The 17,580-nt window shown below is 35.7% G+C and overlaps 1 long non-coding RNA gene across 1 annotated transcript; it reads right to left on the bottom strand.

Annotated features, from left to right (window-relative positions):
* Positions 1 to 708: 708 nt before the first annotated feature.
* Positions 709 to 16,437, bottom strand: LOC310882354. Its single transcript, XR_014572902.1, has 6 exons — positions 16,161 to 16,437; positions 15,676 to 15,738; positions 13,949 to 14,027; positions 13,492 to 13,659; positions 10,410 to 10,476; positions 709 to 3,116 (listed from the first exon to the last, which is right to left on the bottom strand). It is a non-coding gene; the product is annotated as an uncharacterized lncRNA (long non-coding RNA).
* Positions 16,438 to 17,580: the final 1,143 nt, after the last annotated feature.

The raw sequence follows: 17,580 nt of genomic DNA, 5'->3' as shown, positions 1-17,580 counted from the left end.
TAGGTAAGCATCAGAATATTGTAGTATTCACCTCGAGCTATTTATTGATATTTTAAGAGTCTTTAATATGTATGTATCTTGAGATAAAAAGGTAGTAAATATATAGCTACATAACTAAAGATTTTTTTTTATTCTGTAAGATTGCTAAAAATTATATTTAATGCAAATATAAGTTCATATAACCTAATATTGGGTGCTAACCATAGTAAAGAATTACTCTATTTTGGAAAAAAAAAATACAAATGTTTTGAAGAAAATGTACTGAGAAATTGGTCTTTTCTATCACTGATCCTTGCTACTGTAATACAAATCCTGGAACCTAAAGTTGTCTCAGAGGCAGTTTCGGACATCCTAGAGTTTTCATAATAGTACAGTATGTCAACTCAGTCCTTTTTTTGTGGTTATTTTTCTGTCACATGTATCAGATTAGCCTGCCTAGGCTTCATGTCACCAAAAGAACTCCTACTTGCCAAGCTATAGCACTCAGGCTAATGCAATCAGCACTGGTGGGAACATATTGAGGCCCAGAAATCATAGAGATAAGCTGCACATATTCAGGAAGCCACCCAGATCACAAGTTTGTATGCAGAGCATTCACTATACCACTAAACAAAATAAAACGTTGTTCTATTGTTTCCTTTTCTTTTTTTCTTTATTTCTTATGGATAACGCCCCCCCCCCCCCCCCCCCCCCCCCCCCAGTGCAGGTTGAATCAGCTTTTTACGTAAATTAGACCAATTGCACCAGGCCCTTAATAGAGGAAATGTCTGACCATAACAGGGTTCATGAGCAAGAAGCACCTGGGTGCTCAGTCCTCCCATGATGGCAGCATCTCCAGGTGCTGCAAATTGCAAATGCTCATTCACTTGCTTCCTAGTCTATACTACAAGGTGGTGGATGCTTTCTGCTCCACTTGCAAAGTTGTTCCGTATTTCTGCCTGCTAGCTTTCCTAGAGATACTGTTGGCGCTGTCCTCACGTCATCCAAACTGACACTCCCTGTGTCAGTGACTCCCTCTAATTTATTATCACCAACAAATTTGTTTATATTGCATTCTACCATCACCCTGGTTATCAATGAAGATGTTGAACAGTGTGAGGCCTGGTACCCACCTCAGTGTACAATGCTCATTCACAGCTATCAGATAGATATAGAGATATTGGATCCTTGGAGCCCTTTTGAGCCCAAGTACAGTCAATTTTCAAGCCGCTTAATCATCTATTCTTCTAGTTCAGTACATTTCTTTCAGCCCAGCCATTCCAGTTCAGTATTCATCCCATCCTTATATATCCTTATATTGCTTTCTTAGAGTTAGGCATCTAAATTGCACGTTAAGTATGTAAGCATTATCTTAGATTTCACTTCCTGAGTCAACTTGCTCGTTATGTGTTTCAAATTCCTATGTCACTTCTTTCTGACTCATAGATATCTCTGATGCTTAAATTTCTAAAGAAAACTGGAGCTGTGGCATTTCCATGTGAAATGTTGTTGAAATACCTCTGGGGAAAAGAAAGAAAAAAAAATCATCCCTATTCCAAGAGATTACCCTCACTGATGAACTATGGGTATAAACAATGCTTTAACCTGCTTTGTACTGAGGGGGGCATACATATCACACTGCATGCAGCAGCAATTATGGTAAGTAATATCTCTTCTGAATTTTTCCATTAGCTAGGACATGAGTTAGATATATTAGGTCACATAGATTAAAGTTTATGAGGTACAGCTACTACCTGCAGATGTGTGAAATAAATAAATATCTAAAATAGAAGGCATTTCCAAATACCTGGTCTAAATGCAGAAAAACATTTCAATGTTGGGGTTTCTTGCGGTAAACAAGGTTTCAAGAACTTCTTCACTCTTCACCTTTAAAGAGAACAAGCTACTACATAATGTCTGCTGAGAGCTTTGCATCGGATTTAATAAAAGCAGAGTCAGGCTCTGTCTGTATGAAATGTTCAGCAGCTGGCAGGAAAAAAATGTTCCAGAATTGTCTGCTTTTGTTGACATTCTTGATATTTCTATTTCTGATACATATAAAGTTGCTGTGTATACATCATGTTCGTGCCACAAGCACTCTTAGGAGATGGAGCCAGAAGCACTTTCTCAAGCTTCATATGCCAAGATGAGAAAAATCAACTCAATTCCCAACACCTTGTAAAGCTGCCAAGGTCAGGAAAACCTCAAGTTATACGCTGCTTTAAGTGACAGTTGCATACATTAAAGATGTTTGTTACGGCAAGACATGTTTTTCATTTTCTGTTCATAGGAACAAGTTGTTGATATAAACAGAAAATGAAAAAAATGTTATGTTAGCCTTCCTAAAGATCAATATATTTCTTTTCTCTTTCTGCACCTTTAAAATTTAATTACCTTTGAGCTTGTTCACTTTCAACCTTATGGAAACTAATAAGAGACAGAGGAAAAAGTAACTTTTTTTTTTTTTTTTTTGTCCTCTAACCAGTGCAGAGTGCTGTAAAAGCCATGGCACCCACCTTTTCAGGTCAATTCTCTATGCAGCTTCAGACTCCTGAGATCAGAAAGTTCAGTGTAACGTATTTTGAGATAGAATAAATACTAGTTTCAGTGGAGCGTTCCCTTTAGCAATTTCAGAGGTTGGGAACTGTGTTACAAAGGAGAAAGTGAGATTTCTTGTAGTTCCTCTGACACAGACACAGAGAAGGAACATTATCAGAGGTAAAGTCAGAACTAGGGATTTGAGTGGGATGGAGACATCTTTATCAAACAGGTCTGAAGAGACTGAGAATGTCTCAAACCTCTGTATCATCCATATTTCCTCTCCTCCCAGCTCTAAGATGGCCACCTCTTCCACAGTGTCCCTACCACAGTCAATACAGCTTGGAAGACCTCAGTGGCTTGGGTTCAGCTTTTCATATGTGCTGTTTTTTCTCACCACCATAACCCATTGGGAGCCTCTGATCTAGGCACCAGCTATTTATCTGCAGAGATACCTACAGATATCACACCAGCACAGCCCCAGAGCAGACACATACTTGTGCCCACACCTAGGAGCAGAAGCTCTGCAGGAACTCTGGGAAGAGCCCTGCCTTGTTCATCCCTTGCTTCTGGAGGTCAGACACTGGCGTGAAGCACACCTGAAAGAGAAATTAAAAACACTTGAATCTCCTTAGCTTTTTGGCGTACTCTTCATACCATGTGACACAGTCCCAAATATGGAGCTTTGCAGCCTATTTAGAAAAGGGCTGCAAGCAGCCCCATAAAGTTGAAGCATTATGCAACCCAACCAAAAGACACTTGAATATAACCTTACAGACTAACACTACCATAGGCAGTCTACAGTGATTTTTTAAATCACTGTAATCAGGACCTTATTTCCTCAGTGCAGTCTACTGGAGTAGTCTGCAAAGTCCACTGTGGTTTCAAAGGCTTTTTTCATGATGCACTCCATTGACTGTAAGTCTTGTGCTACTCCTGACAAAGGAAAATGGCCTCACCTGGCAGTTCAGGCCAGGTCTGGTTTTGTGTTTACATCAGAGTCTTGCGCTACTCCTGACAAAGGAAAATGGCCTCACCTGGCAGTTCAGGCCAGGTCTGGTTTTGTGTTTACATCACAGTCTTGCCCAGGGACTGAGCAGCCAGGCAGTGTCAATAGCAGCCTTCTGGCAATGGTGGAAAGAGTGTACAGAAAGCAATGGAAGAAGCTTCCAGCCTGGAAGTCAGTGACCTTAGCAGTGTTGTAGTGATGACAGTCAGAGAGGGTGAGAGGGAGGCTCACACTTTCGAAGTGCTACTGTAGAAAAGTATGTAATGAAAAGAGAAAAACTAACTTGTAATATAAGGACTTCACAAGTAGATGAAAACAGTATCAGCAAAAAGAGCATATTCATTTGTGAAAGGCTTGCGGGCCAGTATTCTCACTTCTTTAAATCAGTATGTCTACACAGATTTCAATGGAACTACACTGATTTACCCCTGTTGGATATCTAGTTATTTCTACAGTAGAAGAAAGGCTTAATAAATATTATGGATTGTATTTTCACCCTGTATAAATTGTTGCTGTTCCCTTGGTATCAGTGGAGCTACGCTGAATTGCATCAGACGAAGGTCAGATTCAGCTATACCAAAGAGCATTCACTAAGTGCTTAGTGAGCTGTTGTTCAGCTTCCCCATATAGGCGCTCTCACTGGGCAAAGATCTGAGCTCACAGTGTGAAAAGGGCTGAAGGTAGTCTCCTAAAGGTATTTTAGGATTTTTATGGAACTTTGGTGCAGAATACATGCCATTTACTTATGCAAGTGTAGGCCTGTTCTATATAGAACAGTCTGATGACTGAAAAAGATATTACTTCTATTTAGCTCATTGTGTCTGACAGAATTATAGGGAAAAGAAGGAGGAGGAGGAGGAGAAGGAGAAACAAGAGAAGGAGGAGAAGAATGCCAGTTCATCAAAGAAAAATTTGTTTATGGCTGTCAAAGTTTAAAAACCACATCAACTACTCAGTTTGAAAAAGCAGCAAAGGCTATTTGCAGATGTACTTGGGCACAAATGTTCTTCCCTTGTGACCTTATGTGAGCCTCAAATGTACTGACAAAACCACATTTCTCTGTCTCACTTCACAGATATATCGGAAAGAGTTAGGATCATTTCTGTAAACTTATGAAAACTCTGTGTTCTATCTTGAGATATTACTTGAGGAAGTCACTGATATATCGATTCCTGATGTTGCCGGTGTTAGCAAGATAAGACCTTTAATCCATCTGCTGAATGTTACTGTGCCAAAGATTAAGCAGCTTTTATGCCATCCCTCCCCCCCCCCAAAAAAAAAAGGAGAAAAAAAAAAAGAAAGAAAAAAAAAAGGATTTAAAAAAGAAAAAAACAGATTAGCGTGCTGAGGGATTAAGGAAGCTTCATTTTTGAAAATAAGCAAAAAGCAACAAGACATGCTGGTGTGTGTGTGTGTGTGTGTGTGTGTGTGTGTGTGTGTCAGTGCCACCTTCTGAAGCTTTAAAGACCACTTATCTCTCAAAGAACAGAATGGAAAAAGAAAAATGTGGGGCATTACTACCTATACAACTAGCATAACTTCACTTAGACCAAAAAAAGGACTTTATTCACCCTACCCAGAGGTGCAAGCTGTTAGCCTACTATCCTTATCATCGTCTGTTCTGAAAAGAAGAATATTGCCATGCATTTGAGAGTCCAGTTTGTTCTAACCTGCGAAAACCCAATACACTGTTGGATATCAGTGAGGTCGGGTCAGACTGAAACTAGTATAAGTAAGCATAGATTTGCTTGTTCTTTCAAAAGGCACTGAAGAAACTAATGTATTTTAGAAAGGAAAGTGGAATCTCAGGAAAGAGAGAGAAAAAAAAACCATACTGCTGAGAATATTGCCTTTAGGCACTGGTAATGGCCAAATGGAAATAAGTGAATGACCAGACAAGCTGATGAGGCAAATGTACATATTCAATCTGTAGAATACTTCTTATTGACTCTATTGACATCAAAGGTGTGGGATGGATGCACAGTGTATGTGCATGAGAAACCTAGCAAAGTCTTACAAAATTTAAAATCCGGTGTTACTGACCCACTGTAGCCTTTCCCTGGTTTTGATTTTGACTTGTTGGAGACTCCTTTTTCAGTGTATTCATGTGAAGACACAGTATTTTTGAAAGAAACTGATCTTTTCTTGTTATCAAAATCTGAACTAATACAGAAGTACTGATTTCAAGAGATACTACTGTGGATCCAGAGGAAGGACCAGCATTTTTCTCTGCTATTTCAGAGGACCTCTCAGTTACTGATGAGTTTTGCCCCGTATATTTCACCCTGGAGCAGTGAGCAAATATTTCACAGTGATACTGAGGCAGCAAACCAAGCAGATTTTTCACAAAAAGTCTGTCTGGATGAAGAAAATGCAAGCATCCTGATCCTCATTCATGTGTCTAGTGCATTGAGTGTTATATCCTAGATTTTAGAACTACATTTGGCATCTGAACGCTCACCAAAACTTAAAGAAGTTCAGAGTGAGATGTAGCTTTGATTGATTTTTAAAACTGCAGTCCAAGATATAGCACCTTTAACTTCCAGAATCAGTCACTGAAGAATAGAAAAGAAATGTATTTATTACATGTATGCTCTAAGTCAAATGTATGTTCCTTTTTCTACAAGTTCTTCTGGGTTTAAGAGAAATAGTAGTTGATAAGATATATAGCTATGGGATAAGTATGATAATGCATTAGAAATATCATATGCGAAGTCATTGCATTAATAGCATCACTTTACTTGAACATGTTTCATTCTCCTATTTTAATTTAATGTAGATTTAACATATCCAGCTTTTTCAACTGCCGCTGAGGTCAGACAGCAGGTTTCTTGTGGAGACTGGAGAAACTCCTGTGACCCCTTTAAGTCATAAGATAACTTTTGTTATATGATTATGCTTTAATAATATTATCTGTTTTAACATGAGTAGGTTTAATAATTTCAGTGATAGTGCACTGAAACCAGAGTGTAGCTATTATAATTTAAACTAAAATTATCATTTCTTTAATATAAAGTGAGATAAAAATCCAAGGAAAAGTGAAATCTTAATACCTTTTGATTTTTTTTTCCTGTTGCTTTAAGCCTAGAGGAACACTTCAGACTGTAATTATTTTGTAGGGTGCTTGGACATTTCTGTTGCTTGAAAAGATAGCAACTCATCTTTCTTAACTCTATAAAGTGATGCTGCAGTTTGCATTAATTGAAGTCTGCAGTAGTTACACATTTTATAATTAGCCCTATTATGGTTCATAGAGTTTAAATTTTCAGCTTTTGTTCTGCATTCAAACACAAAGAGCTCCCAAATAACAAAATACTCCAGTAAAATCCATTTAGATAGTAGTACACACTTGCTAAAGTTCACTAATATGAATTCTACTTCAGGACTAAGTATGGCCTTTCCAACATTCATATTCAAAGTGAGAAGACAATAAAAAGTCAACAGACCATGAACCCTCTGGAGCAGTCAAGAGTGATCCAAGAGGGACTAGTGTGGAACATACTATTTCACACTATTACAGGGGAAAAAGCTTTCCCTTGTGATAAACATATGAAAATCCGCACCAGAGTGTTCCAAAGTTCAGTCAAAAACTCTAGGATACGAGTGAGTTATTGGAAGACACATTACCCTGTGGACATGTCACATGCAAAACCTGGGACATCCTGAAGTCATTTCTTAATTTTGTGCTTTCTGATTTTTCTTTTATCATGTCCTTATTTTCTTTTCTGGCTCCACAGTAAAGATTTTTTCAGCTCAGTGTATGTATGTATGTCCCTTTGTGTCATTAGTATTACAAAGTTGTTCCCATCAATGTTTGTCTTAAGATATGTTTACTTTGCATGCTTTAAGGTTAGCTTCGAGATCATCTTCCTAACATTTCAGCCACCCAGCTCTGCATTTTTGTTTTTCTATAAAAAAAAAAAAAAAGGATGCTCCCCTCAGGCATATGAACTATATGACTTTGCTCTCTAATCTAAGATATGATAATTACACTGTCAATGTCAGTGTTTTTACCGACCTGCAAAGCTTCAGCACTAGTTATCATATTTTGCCACTTGACACTAGGTATTTGCTGAAATCAGCATAGGCAGAAATGAATGAAGTGTTTATATAGCAATCTGTCCAAATCTTGCAGCCATAAAACTATGACAACAGCAGCATAATATTCCCATTCAAAAACTAACTTTGAGGTCAGTCAGTGGCTGGCACCATAATTTACCAAAGAAGTGTTAGCCATGCTGATATACTTTGTGATATCATCAGCAACCACTGCATTTCATTACTAAGATAACAAAACTTGTTGGCAGCCTTAGTCACATGTTATCACTGGACACTAAAGGGATCATTACAAAGATATGCTGTCTTAATAGAAGCATAACTTCTGGGCTTCAGGGTTTTCTGATGGATTATGAGATCACTAAGTTTGTAGCAAAGTAATCAGTGGTCAATGGAATATCTGTAGGATATGAGCTTTTCTTAAATTTATTTTGTATTTGAATTTGCATTTGCAGTTTTCAAGATTATGCAGTAACGTATGCCGATAGCTGTCCTTAAATTTGTCTGTTAACACTACATCAAACTCAGTGCTGGGAGCAATATGACGACTCTAACTTATTTGAAAAAGAAAACAAACTATTTCATAAAATTTCTTTGTTTAATAAGATGAAACCTTCTTTTTCATCTGAAGGAACTGGATACTGCTGATCTACTAATTAGGATAGCCAAATGTCCATAGGATAGCCAATAGTCCATAAGTCAGAATAATTAATTGTGTCAACATTTTAGGAGGATTATGAAAGATCACTTAAAAGCTTTGTTTTTCCTCAAGATGCTTCATTTGAAAAATGAAAGCATAAAAAAGGCATAATAAATAAATAAATAAATAAAAATAAAAAAAATATCCGTCATAGCAAAGTTAGAACAGAATGTTGCTGGATTCCATAGGTCTTTTGACTTCTCTGCAAACTCGCTAGGCAAACAATTTAACAGAATTGGCAGGCATCATACCAGCATCTGCTGAATTCTACCACTCATTTGAGACTGATACTCTCTCTTTCATAAGCCAACTAGTTGGATAGATGTTTTTTTTGGAAAAGGTCAAAGAAGGGACATCTGATTATTCATTCTAAACTAGTACACTTTAATGTCTGTCAAAACCGTGACTTTATTTTGCTACCAGTGCTCCAAAATTTGTCACAAGCTGGTGTGTATACAGTGCCTTTGTTTAGAGTCACACTGCCCTAAACCTTGTAGTGCTTACATCTAACCTGTAGTATGAGATGCCATTAGTCTATCATGGTTGCACATGGCATAAAACATAAATACAGATATAGATTAAAACCTATAGAGGAAATCAATACATTCAGATATCCTCTAAAGTAAAGGGATATTTGTAAAAGCCATTATTTGCAACTCTACTACCTAATTAATAGATTTGGTGTCAGAAGATGAAACAGACGCTCTGCCTACCGAGTCATCTGACCTTGTGGAAATCTGTCCAGGTTGCGTTCTCTTCCAGTGAAACTGTAAGCAAGCCATGATTTTATGACCACTTGCAAAGTACTGATTAACAAGACATGGGAAAGGGTTCTTGTCTTGCTTCAGATAGCTTAAAGCCTATTACTGGCATGACAGTTCAATGCAGAAAGAAGTCAGGTCACCCATTGCTATTCCCACCTACCAGCTTTCTGAGCTAGGAGTTGTACTGTTTACAACCTACAATGAGGTTGAGGTACCTAGGAAAATCATTGCTTGAAATATTAAGCACTGAGGGTGTCTCAAACACCTATGCAATTTATGCATGGTGGTTTTGTGTTTGTTAGTTTTGTTATGTTGTTGTTTGTTAGTTTTGTTATGTTGTTGTTGTTGCTGTTATTTTGTTTTGTTTTGGATTATTTTTCTTGGGGGGGTTCCCCCTTGAACTTAGTTTCCTAAGTTCCATCTAAATGTTATCTCCAAGATCCTTGGTATTTTCTCAGATAAGTCTCCTGATCTCCATGTTTATATAAATACCACTAAGCATCTTGAACAAATTAAGATAGTCAAGCTTATGGTGACGGTATTTGTTTAGAAATGAAGGTATAGGTACCTTAAAATTAAAGGTTGAATGATCTACTCACTGGAAGATCAAGGCTTACCTAACAAGTCTTTGCAGCCTTATTTGAAAATTGTAAATTCAATGATATTCACTTCTTAAGCTCAGTATGAAAAATAAACCTGACACTTACAAGATTCGGCTTTACCCTCTAGGATTCAAGCACTAGAACTAATGGAGTGATTTCCTGTTCTGCTGAAATAGGATAAGCTAATGTTCAGAGAGAGATCACTGTGCCTTCATCGAATTCTGAATATGATGTTTTTTATCCATGTGGATGAATGGCGGTGCAGGCTTATATTTTCTTGTGTTTCAAGTGTAATTCCATTACGTAACATCCAATATACAATGAAGTATATGTTTTTACAAAGAGTTAACTTTATTAAATATATATATTTCACTTTAAAATAAATATGTCACTAATAACCTCTTTTGCCTTCTTCTCTCACAGGCAAAAACTGTTAATGCAATTAGTATAAAAATATTGAAAGCTACAGGATCACAGTTCTATTTCTAAAAGCAAGACCAAAGGCAGTGACATTTCAGTTTAAGGAGACAGTTATAGTGACATACCGTATGAGGAAACAAAAGCTCAAGCACATTTATTTGATGCGCCACATTTATATGTATTTATCATTTAATTTTTATCTGACTGATGATAAGCAAAGTTCTATAGGGAAAGAAAGGGTTAGTAGACTAAAACAATAATAGGAAAGTTCTTTGCATATTTTTCTTATAAACCCTACATTTTATTTTTAATTGTATCTGTCTATTCTTATATGAACTCACCATCCAACTCTGTAAATCCCAGATAAACGGTAGTAGCAGATGTTCAACATCTTGCAGGTCACATTCCCTACAGAGGAAGAAATATTGACAGGATTTCAGTATTTTTCATGTGTAACCCCTTTATATAAGTCCTAGAACAGAGGTGGAAAAAAACATCACTCAAGTAATCCTCTTTCACAAATGAAAGCAAAACACTTATAGCTAACTTGGTCTCTGTGGATAAATTATGACTTTGGAACAGAATCTTAACTAGCAATCAAAGCACAGTGGAAACTCTTATACTGATCATGATTTCTTATTATTCAGGAATTTGTATAACGCTAACAAGAAAACTGCTTGTCTATAAAGAGTGAACAATGCTTAAACACCTACCACTACCAACTTGGACACCATCTTATAATATCTAACAAAACACATATATTCATACCAGTTCCTAAGTATGAATTGGGTGAAGTGAAATCTCTTGAAAAATTAAATATGAATACACATTCTGAATACGTCTGTTACTTGCTTTTGAGTTGTAATACAAGTTTCCTGACAAAATTTGAATATGGATATTCAGTTGGTAATAGCAAAATCAGCTGTGGAATAAAAGAATTCACAGATGTTTACAAATAGTTTGGTTATTTTGCCTAATTGGTCTTTTTCTAAGCTATTAGACTTTGTATGGTCTAAATGAAATATATGTATGTATCCTAAAGCATTGAAAAAAAAAAAAAAAGAAAGACAAAGACAAGCATAATATATGTACCAGATAAAATTAAGTATGAGCAGTTCCTTTACTCATACTAATAAAAGAATAATTTATGCGTATACTGTTTAATAGGGACTGACAATGAGAAAATATATATTGTTAAAATTTTATTTCCACATGATGATAATCAAGAGGTACATCCAGTTGTTTGTGCAGATATGTTGCCTTATCATTAACCTCCAACTTCACTTCCTTGAACTTTAGCTTGCAGAGTCTCCAAGTCTATATATAGAAATCATTCTTGACATTGCATTTCTGAGAAGTTCACATATAGAGTGGCCTCTTGGGCATAGCTCCGCTTATGTGCTGTTTGCCTGTGAATATTTGTACACCCCTAAATTATCTAGGCCTTTTTTTTTTTTCTTTTTTCCCCTCTGGATACTTATTTCATGGACAAGATTGTGAGTAATGAAAAAGTGTGATTTTCGATTTATTTTTTTTTTAATTTCAGTAATTATTTTCCAGTAGAATTCTTAACCCATAAAATAGCTACTTCACATATGAAATGTGTCTGTATTATTGCTTTCTTTAAATGCACTAATACATACAGGAATGTTATTGTTCAACCTACAAGATATAATTTCCCCATAGAGAGATTTTTAAATGAAATACATAGGTTTGCAGTCATTCTTTATGACAATCCAGTGACATTTCAGTGACAAAGGAAGTTAACATCATGAATATTTTTGTATGCCTGGCAATATTGTCCACTATTTGTAATAGAGCACTAAAGCATTGATCTTGAGCATTTGTAGCCCAGGCATACATATTTTTCAAAGAAACTCTTTGGTCATGTTGAATAATTTCTGTTCTACCTACAGTATCTGATTTGCTTTAGAGGCACTTACAGCTGTGTCAGTAAAACTGAGATTGATTAGGACCACAGCATAGGAATACATAAAGCATGAAACCATGTAGTACATTGTCTTAACCGTTTTATCCTTTAGATTTTCTTTCACTTAATTTGTTTTCACCTAGATAAAAATCAAACCAATCCATACAAGACTTCTTAACCCTAGTCTCAATCTGCCCTCCAATTAATTCCTTCTTCAACAATTTATCCAGCTCCCTCTTCAGTTAATTTAAACTTCTTGTTAGAGAATCTTTGACATATTCCATATTTCAACAATGTGGTTATAGACAGGTCAATGGCTTATTTAACTACATCCTATGACCTTTTGGTTCTGGACTAGTCACTGATTCAAACTCTGTTTTTCTGACCAGTCTGTTCTCCTACTCTCAGAATTTAAAACACTTCCAATTAGTCACTGTTTAATTGCAACCAGTAAAGGCAAAATTTGTCAAATGAGAGAATGTGCCTTCAAACAAACCAAAAAGTAACATTTTTGAAAAAGAAACTTTCTGCTTTCTTAAGCAGAAAAATACACTTAAAGACACAGTTTACTTTGCCTATGTAAGGTATCCATCAATAGATTTTTTTCCCCCACTGTGTTCCAACTGTGCTTTAAATCTCAGCTTGTTTTGTTGCAAGTGTCACATGGCTTACAGCTTAGCAGCATCTGAATTCATGATACATTAATATTGAGATGAAAGATGTAAGGTTAGGTCCATCATATAACTAGAAAAATTATGTTTTCTTAGTCATAAGAATTAAATTTATAACTAGTAAATTCCAAAGGTAACAACATTGTAATAGGAAAAAAAAAAAAAAATCTTGATTGGTTGGTTGGTTGGTTTTGTAAAGCCTTATTATTCATTATTTCCAAAACTTGATTTGCATGATAACATTCTTGGAAAATTCCAAACAATATTTTGGAGATCACGAAACAGAACAACACCCATGGAAAAGAAAATAACTGGGTGAGTAAAAAAAACAACAGAGTGAAAACTAGGAATGAAATGCAGGAATAGGGAGAATAAAATTAGATAAAAAAAAAAAAGGATTTAAAAAAAAAAATGGACCATGACTAATGAAGAACAAACTAGCAGAAAGACTGTCTGAGACACAGAAGTTTAAAATAAGAATAATAGAAGCTAAATAGAAGCTAAACGTGTGTAAGGAGCTCAAAAGCTTTAAAACTGCTGAAAGGCATATGCTGAGTGAATTGCCGTATTGTTTTGTTTCCAGAAAGGTGATTATCTTCTTTAAATTATGCATTCCAAATAATCTTAGATGAACTAGCCATAACAAAAGTCACTCTCACAACACTCCTATTTCTTGGTACAATCCCACAAACTCCTTTGTTACCAGTTTTCACAATATGAACATCGTCCATCTGAATAAAAAGAATTGAGAACCACTTTCAACCCTAACTGCTGCCTCAGCTCTATTTCCCTTAGCTTAGTGAAGGTGCCAGGTACTATTACCAGTTTAAATTTCTTTTGTGCAGTGTCAGCCTTGTTTGTTTGCATGTTGGATTTCCATTCTGCAGGGAGCCACAGCTCTGTAATAATCTGTTCTTAGTCAAGCGTGCTGCCAGTTGAGCAAGTGTAGTTGAAGTCCAGCATGGCTGAAGAGTGACCTTTTGACTGAGCCTAAAGGCAAAAAAAGAACTATACTCAATATAGAAGTAGGATTTGGCTATCCAGAAAAATATAAATGCTTCTCCTTCTTCTTTTATGACTTCAGGCTTTTTGATTCTCATACTTATTACATCTATCAGTATTCATTAACTATGTTCTTCAGAGATTTCCCCATTCCTAATTTATATGGCGTTGGCATGGTGCTCATGAATGTGCCCTTTTCCTTTGGTTGGATAATCTCATATACAAGTGAGTATTCAACTACAGTCTTCTACAGTCTTTAAAAAAACAATTTACAGACCTGCCTTGTAGTCCAGATCTGTCTGCTTCTGTCCATATTCAATTTATGTCCTCTTCCTTCAGTTTTCTTTTGTGGCAGGCTTTATAAAACATGGCATGGTTAAAAAACAAAGTTTAGCTGTTTTCCCTCAAAGATAATCCTTTGATCTACCTGCGGTATGAAAGGTAGCAGCATCATCCTTTGTCTATACCACCAAGTTGAGACTATACAAGTCTTAGGGAGTTTTGTTTTGTTTTGTTTTAATGTCAAACCACTCTCTACTGGGCCCTGAACTAGTCCTATGCTCTTTACCAGTCTCTTTTAAATCAAATTTTGTTAAATGCAGATGGGACATATACTCATGTATACAGTACATAGATAAATGTGTATGATACAAGATAAATACAATTTCTTCCATGACATAATTAACTTATCTCTTCTAATCTTTGTTAACTGCAGTTTTACCATACGTTAGCAAAAAGTGTTTTGTTGTTAATTATCAGCATGAAAATCTCTGGAAAACCAGGAAGACACTAAAAATCTTCCATCAAAACTAATACACTTACCTAATTAAAACAATTAATATCCATTTATACAGTTTTCTTTTCCAAATATCAGCACTTTAAAATCTCTGTTTCCCCTCCCCTAAAAAAATTTTGTCTGAAGTCTTTGATGAACAATTAACATCAGAATGATTTTTGAATCAACTTTTCTTGTAGTATGTGGGTTTGTTTTACTTGAGCTGTACTCTGCTCTGAAAGCTTGGGCATTATCCTGTTCTTACTAATTTCATTCTCAAGAAAATCTACATCAGAGTGAAGGCCGAATACAAAAATGTTATTAATGTAATATTAATTAAATTTTAAATTTATTTAAATATTTTAAAATTAAATTAATTAAATTTGTTCTGTACTGTGAAGTGCTCTAGTATTACAATCATTCATGCTAGTGATAAAGCTTGTTCATGATATTTATGTAAATACATTTCTCTCAGGTTCTGTTTGTCTCCAGAATTCGTTTTTCCTTTACAAGAGAATCCTCTTGAGATGTCACATACCATAACATAAAACACAGCTTAAAACCTATCAAGATAAAATGAATATAAAGAAAATAATCTTGAAAACAGCATCAACATGGTCCAACACCCTCAGTAAAGATCAATACTGCAATACTGCGCCTGCTAGTAGCAGGCAGGCAATACTTCAAATACTTCAGCTTTACGTAATTCACTCACTGTTCTGCTTTTTTTTTTCTTTTTTTTTTTTTTTTTAAAGCTATTAGCATGGCAAAATTCCAGAAAGTCCATTTCTTGTTCCAGATGCTTCATGTCACTATCTGTTCATACTTGATTTACATTTACAATTCCTTCATCTGCTGTACAGGTTTCTCTGTGTCTATCATAAGTTACTGCACTTACTTCTACTTCTTTATGTTGCAACAGAGTTATCAAGACAGGCTTTTATGTGAAATAGTTTCCTCTACAGCATTCCTCAGTAATTTTCTCCCATCTCATCCACTTCCTAAAACTAACTGTTAGCATACACAGAATATTGTTTCTCCTTCAAGTTAAGCTGTCCAGACATTTACCTTTGTCAAAACAACAAAGTTTTCTCAAATCCATTGAAACGTGTGATACACTCAATCCTGAACAGTTACACAATATACTGAAATATAAAGGAGATAAGAAATCTGGATATCTCTCCAGTCCTTTTTTTTTTTTTTTTTTTTCCTGCTGATTTCTTACATACCTCTGTTTCACAGTAGCGGGTTTTAAAGTTGCTTTTCTTTCTATACATAAGACATGCTTCTGTCTTGAAGAGTGATGGCCACAGTAGGAATATGAAAAACATGACAAATGAAGTTTAGGACAAGGAACCTAATACCAAACAATATATTTGATATGTATCTACCACAGTCCACTACGTAGTAAAGACAGAGACAGTATAGTAGAAAGTTAATGAGCTAACAAGTACATCTTGTATTGACATTTCAAACAAAAGCATTAGCCTGAATTATTTTTTTTCTTCTAAGGTTTTAAGCAAATGCATTTTAAATGCAGTTTTCAGTGAGAGCATTAATTCTTCTAGAGAGCTATCCCCCAGTTCCTCCCCTCCCCCCTCCCCCCCTCCCCCCCCCCCCCCCCCCGTTGCAGCAAAAGCTGGGCTAGAGCCACCGAAATGTTAACATCAATTATGAAAAGAGGGTTTTACAAGTAATTAAAACTAATACTTACATCTTATTTCTCAAGTATATGTCAATGGGATATCATTAGATGTAATACATGGAACAGGATAGAAGAAAATAATGTATATGTAGATACATTCATTAGCCAGAGACTTAACTGAATGTGAAAACCTGCTGACTTCAATGATATTCAGTGGCATGCCTGCAAGTGGTGAAAACTGAGAGCACATACCCAGTCTAAAAATGCAGGAAATAGCTCAGTTGAAACACTTGTTATGAAAAAAACGGAAACAACAGCCATCAAATGTTGATTGAACACTACAGACTCAGACATTAGTGTATTGCAGGCTTCCGAGCTACTCTTTTGAACTAGGCACCTTTCCGATCTGATTAAAGATAATCTCTTTATTTCTGTTTTGTAAACTTTTGTCTTCATTTTTTTAATTGGCATAAAACACCATGGTCTTTCGCCAAAGAGTAAACTTCAAGTATTTGTATATTTTTGTGTTTATAAATATGCAGTTCTATACACCTCAGTGCAAATTGCTTGGGAAAATTTAATTGCTCAGTCATTAAAAATGTGAAAATCTGGATCAAATGTAGTAATAAACTAAAATAAACTAAATAGATAAACTTTTCATAAGAAATGCATGACTATAGTTTTCAGAAACTTTGTATTTAAGGTGTTCTGTGCCCAGTAATATCCCAATGCCATCCTGAGCAAGGGAACTTTATATATATAACCTTGTTATGTTATACTAGTGAACTATGTGACTGTCAGTATGTTTACATAATTGATCATGCAAGCTGCACTTCAGTTCCCAGTGACTGCCTGTTATGTCAGTTCCTTCAACACTATGATGTGAAGAGAGTTAAAAATGACAGCAGACAACACAGTTGCTTTAGGGTGAAAGATTTGAAAAAGATCAGAATAAATGTTTCTTGAAGCTAGCTGTGAGCATATAGAAGGCTATATTTCCTTACATTAAAATTGTACTACATAGTTTTCATATCACTGATGACTTATATAGAAACAATAAGATAATATGTCAATAGAATTTAAATGCTTAGATTTGAGTTTGGAAAATGGCTTTTATATACATATATATATATATACACTTCATATGTATATACTTTAAAAGATTCCATTCTAATGGTAAGGCTACAGTTCAAGGTGTTTATCAGAATCATTGCAAATGATCAGACTGGGTTAACATTATTTGTTTAACCCTTGCTGTTTCTTCATCTGGAATGATGAGATCAGAACAGTGGGAAATATTATTGTCCAGCCAATCTCACAACTCGTTCCATTTTTCTTGTATTGGGACATCTGGAACTCTGGCCACCAATACTGACTGCAATATCCCAGCTGAAAATCATACCTAATGCACATTGTTAGGTTGTGCAAATGTGAAAGTGTATTCAACCAGCGTGGGACTAGAATAGCTATGCAAATTGCCCTCTCAACC

Source organism: Anser anser (assembly GCF_964211835.1).
Source record: "Anser anser genome assembly, chromosome: 1".
Lineage (NCBI taxonomy): Eukaryota > Metazoa > Chordata > Aves > Anseriformes > Anatidae > Anser > Anser anser.
The sequence above is the reverse complement of the archived record's forward strand: the minus strand, read 5'-3'. Positions and strand labels throughout refer to the sequence as shown.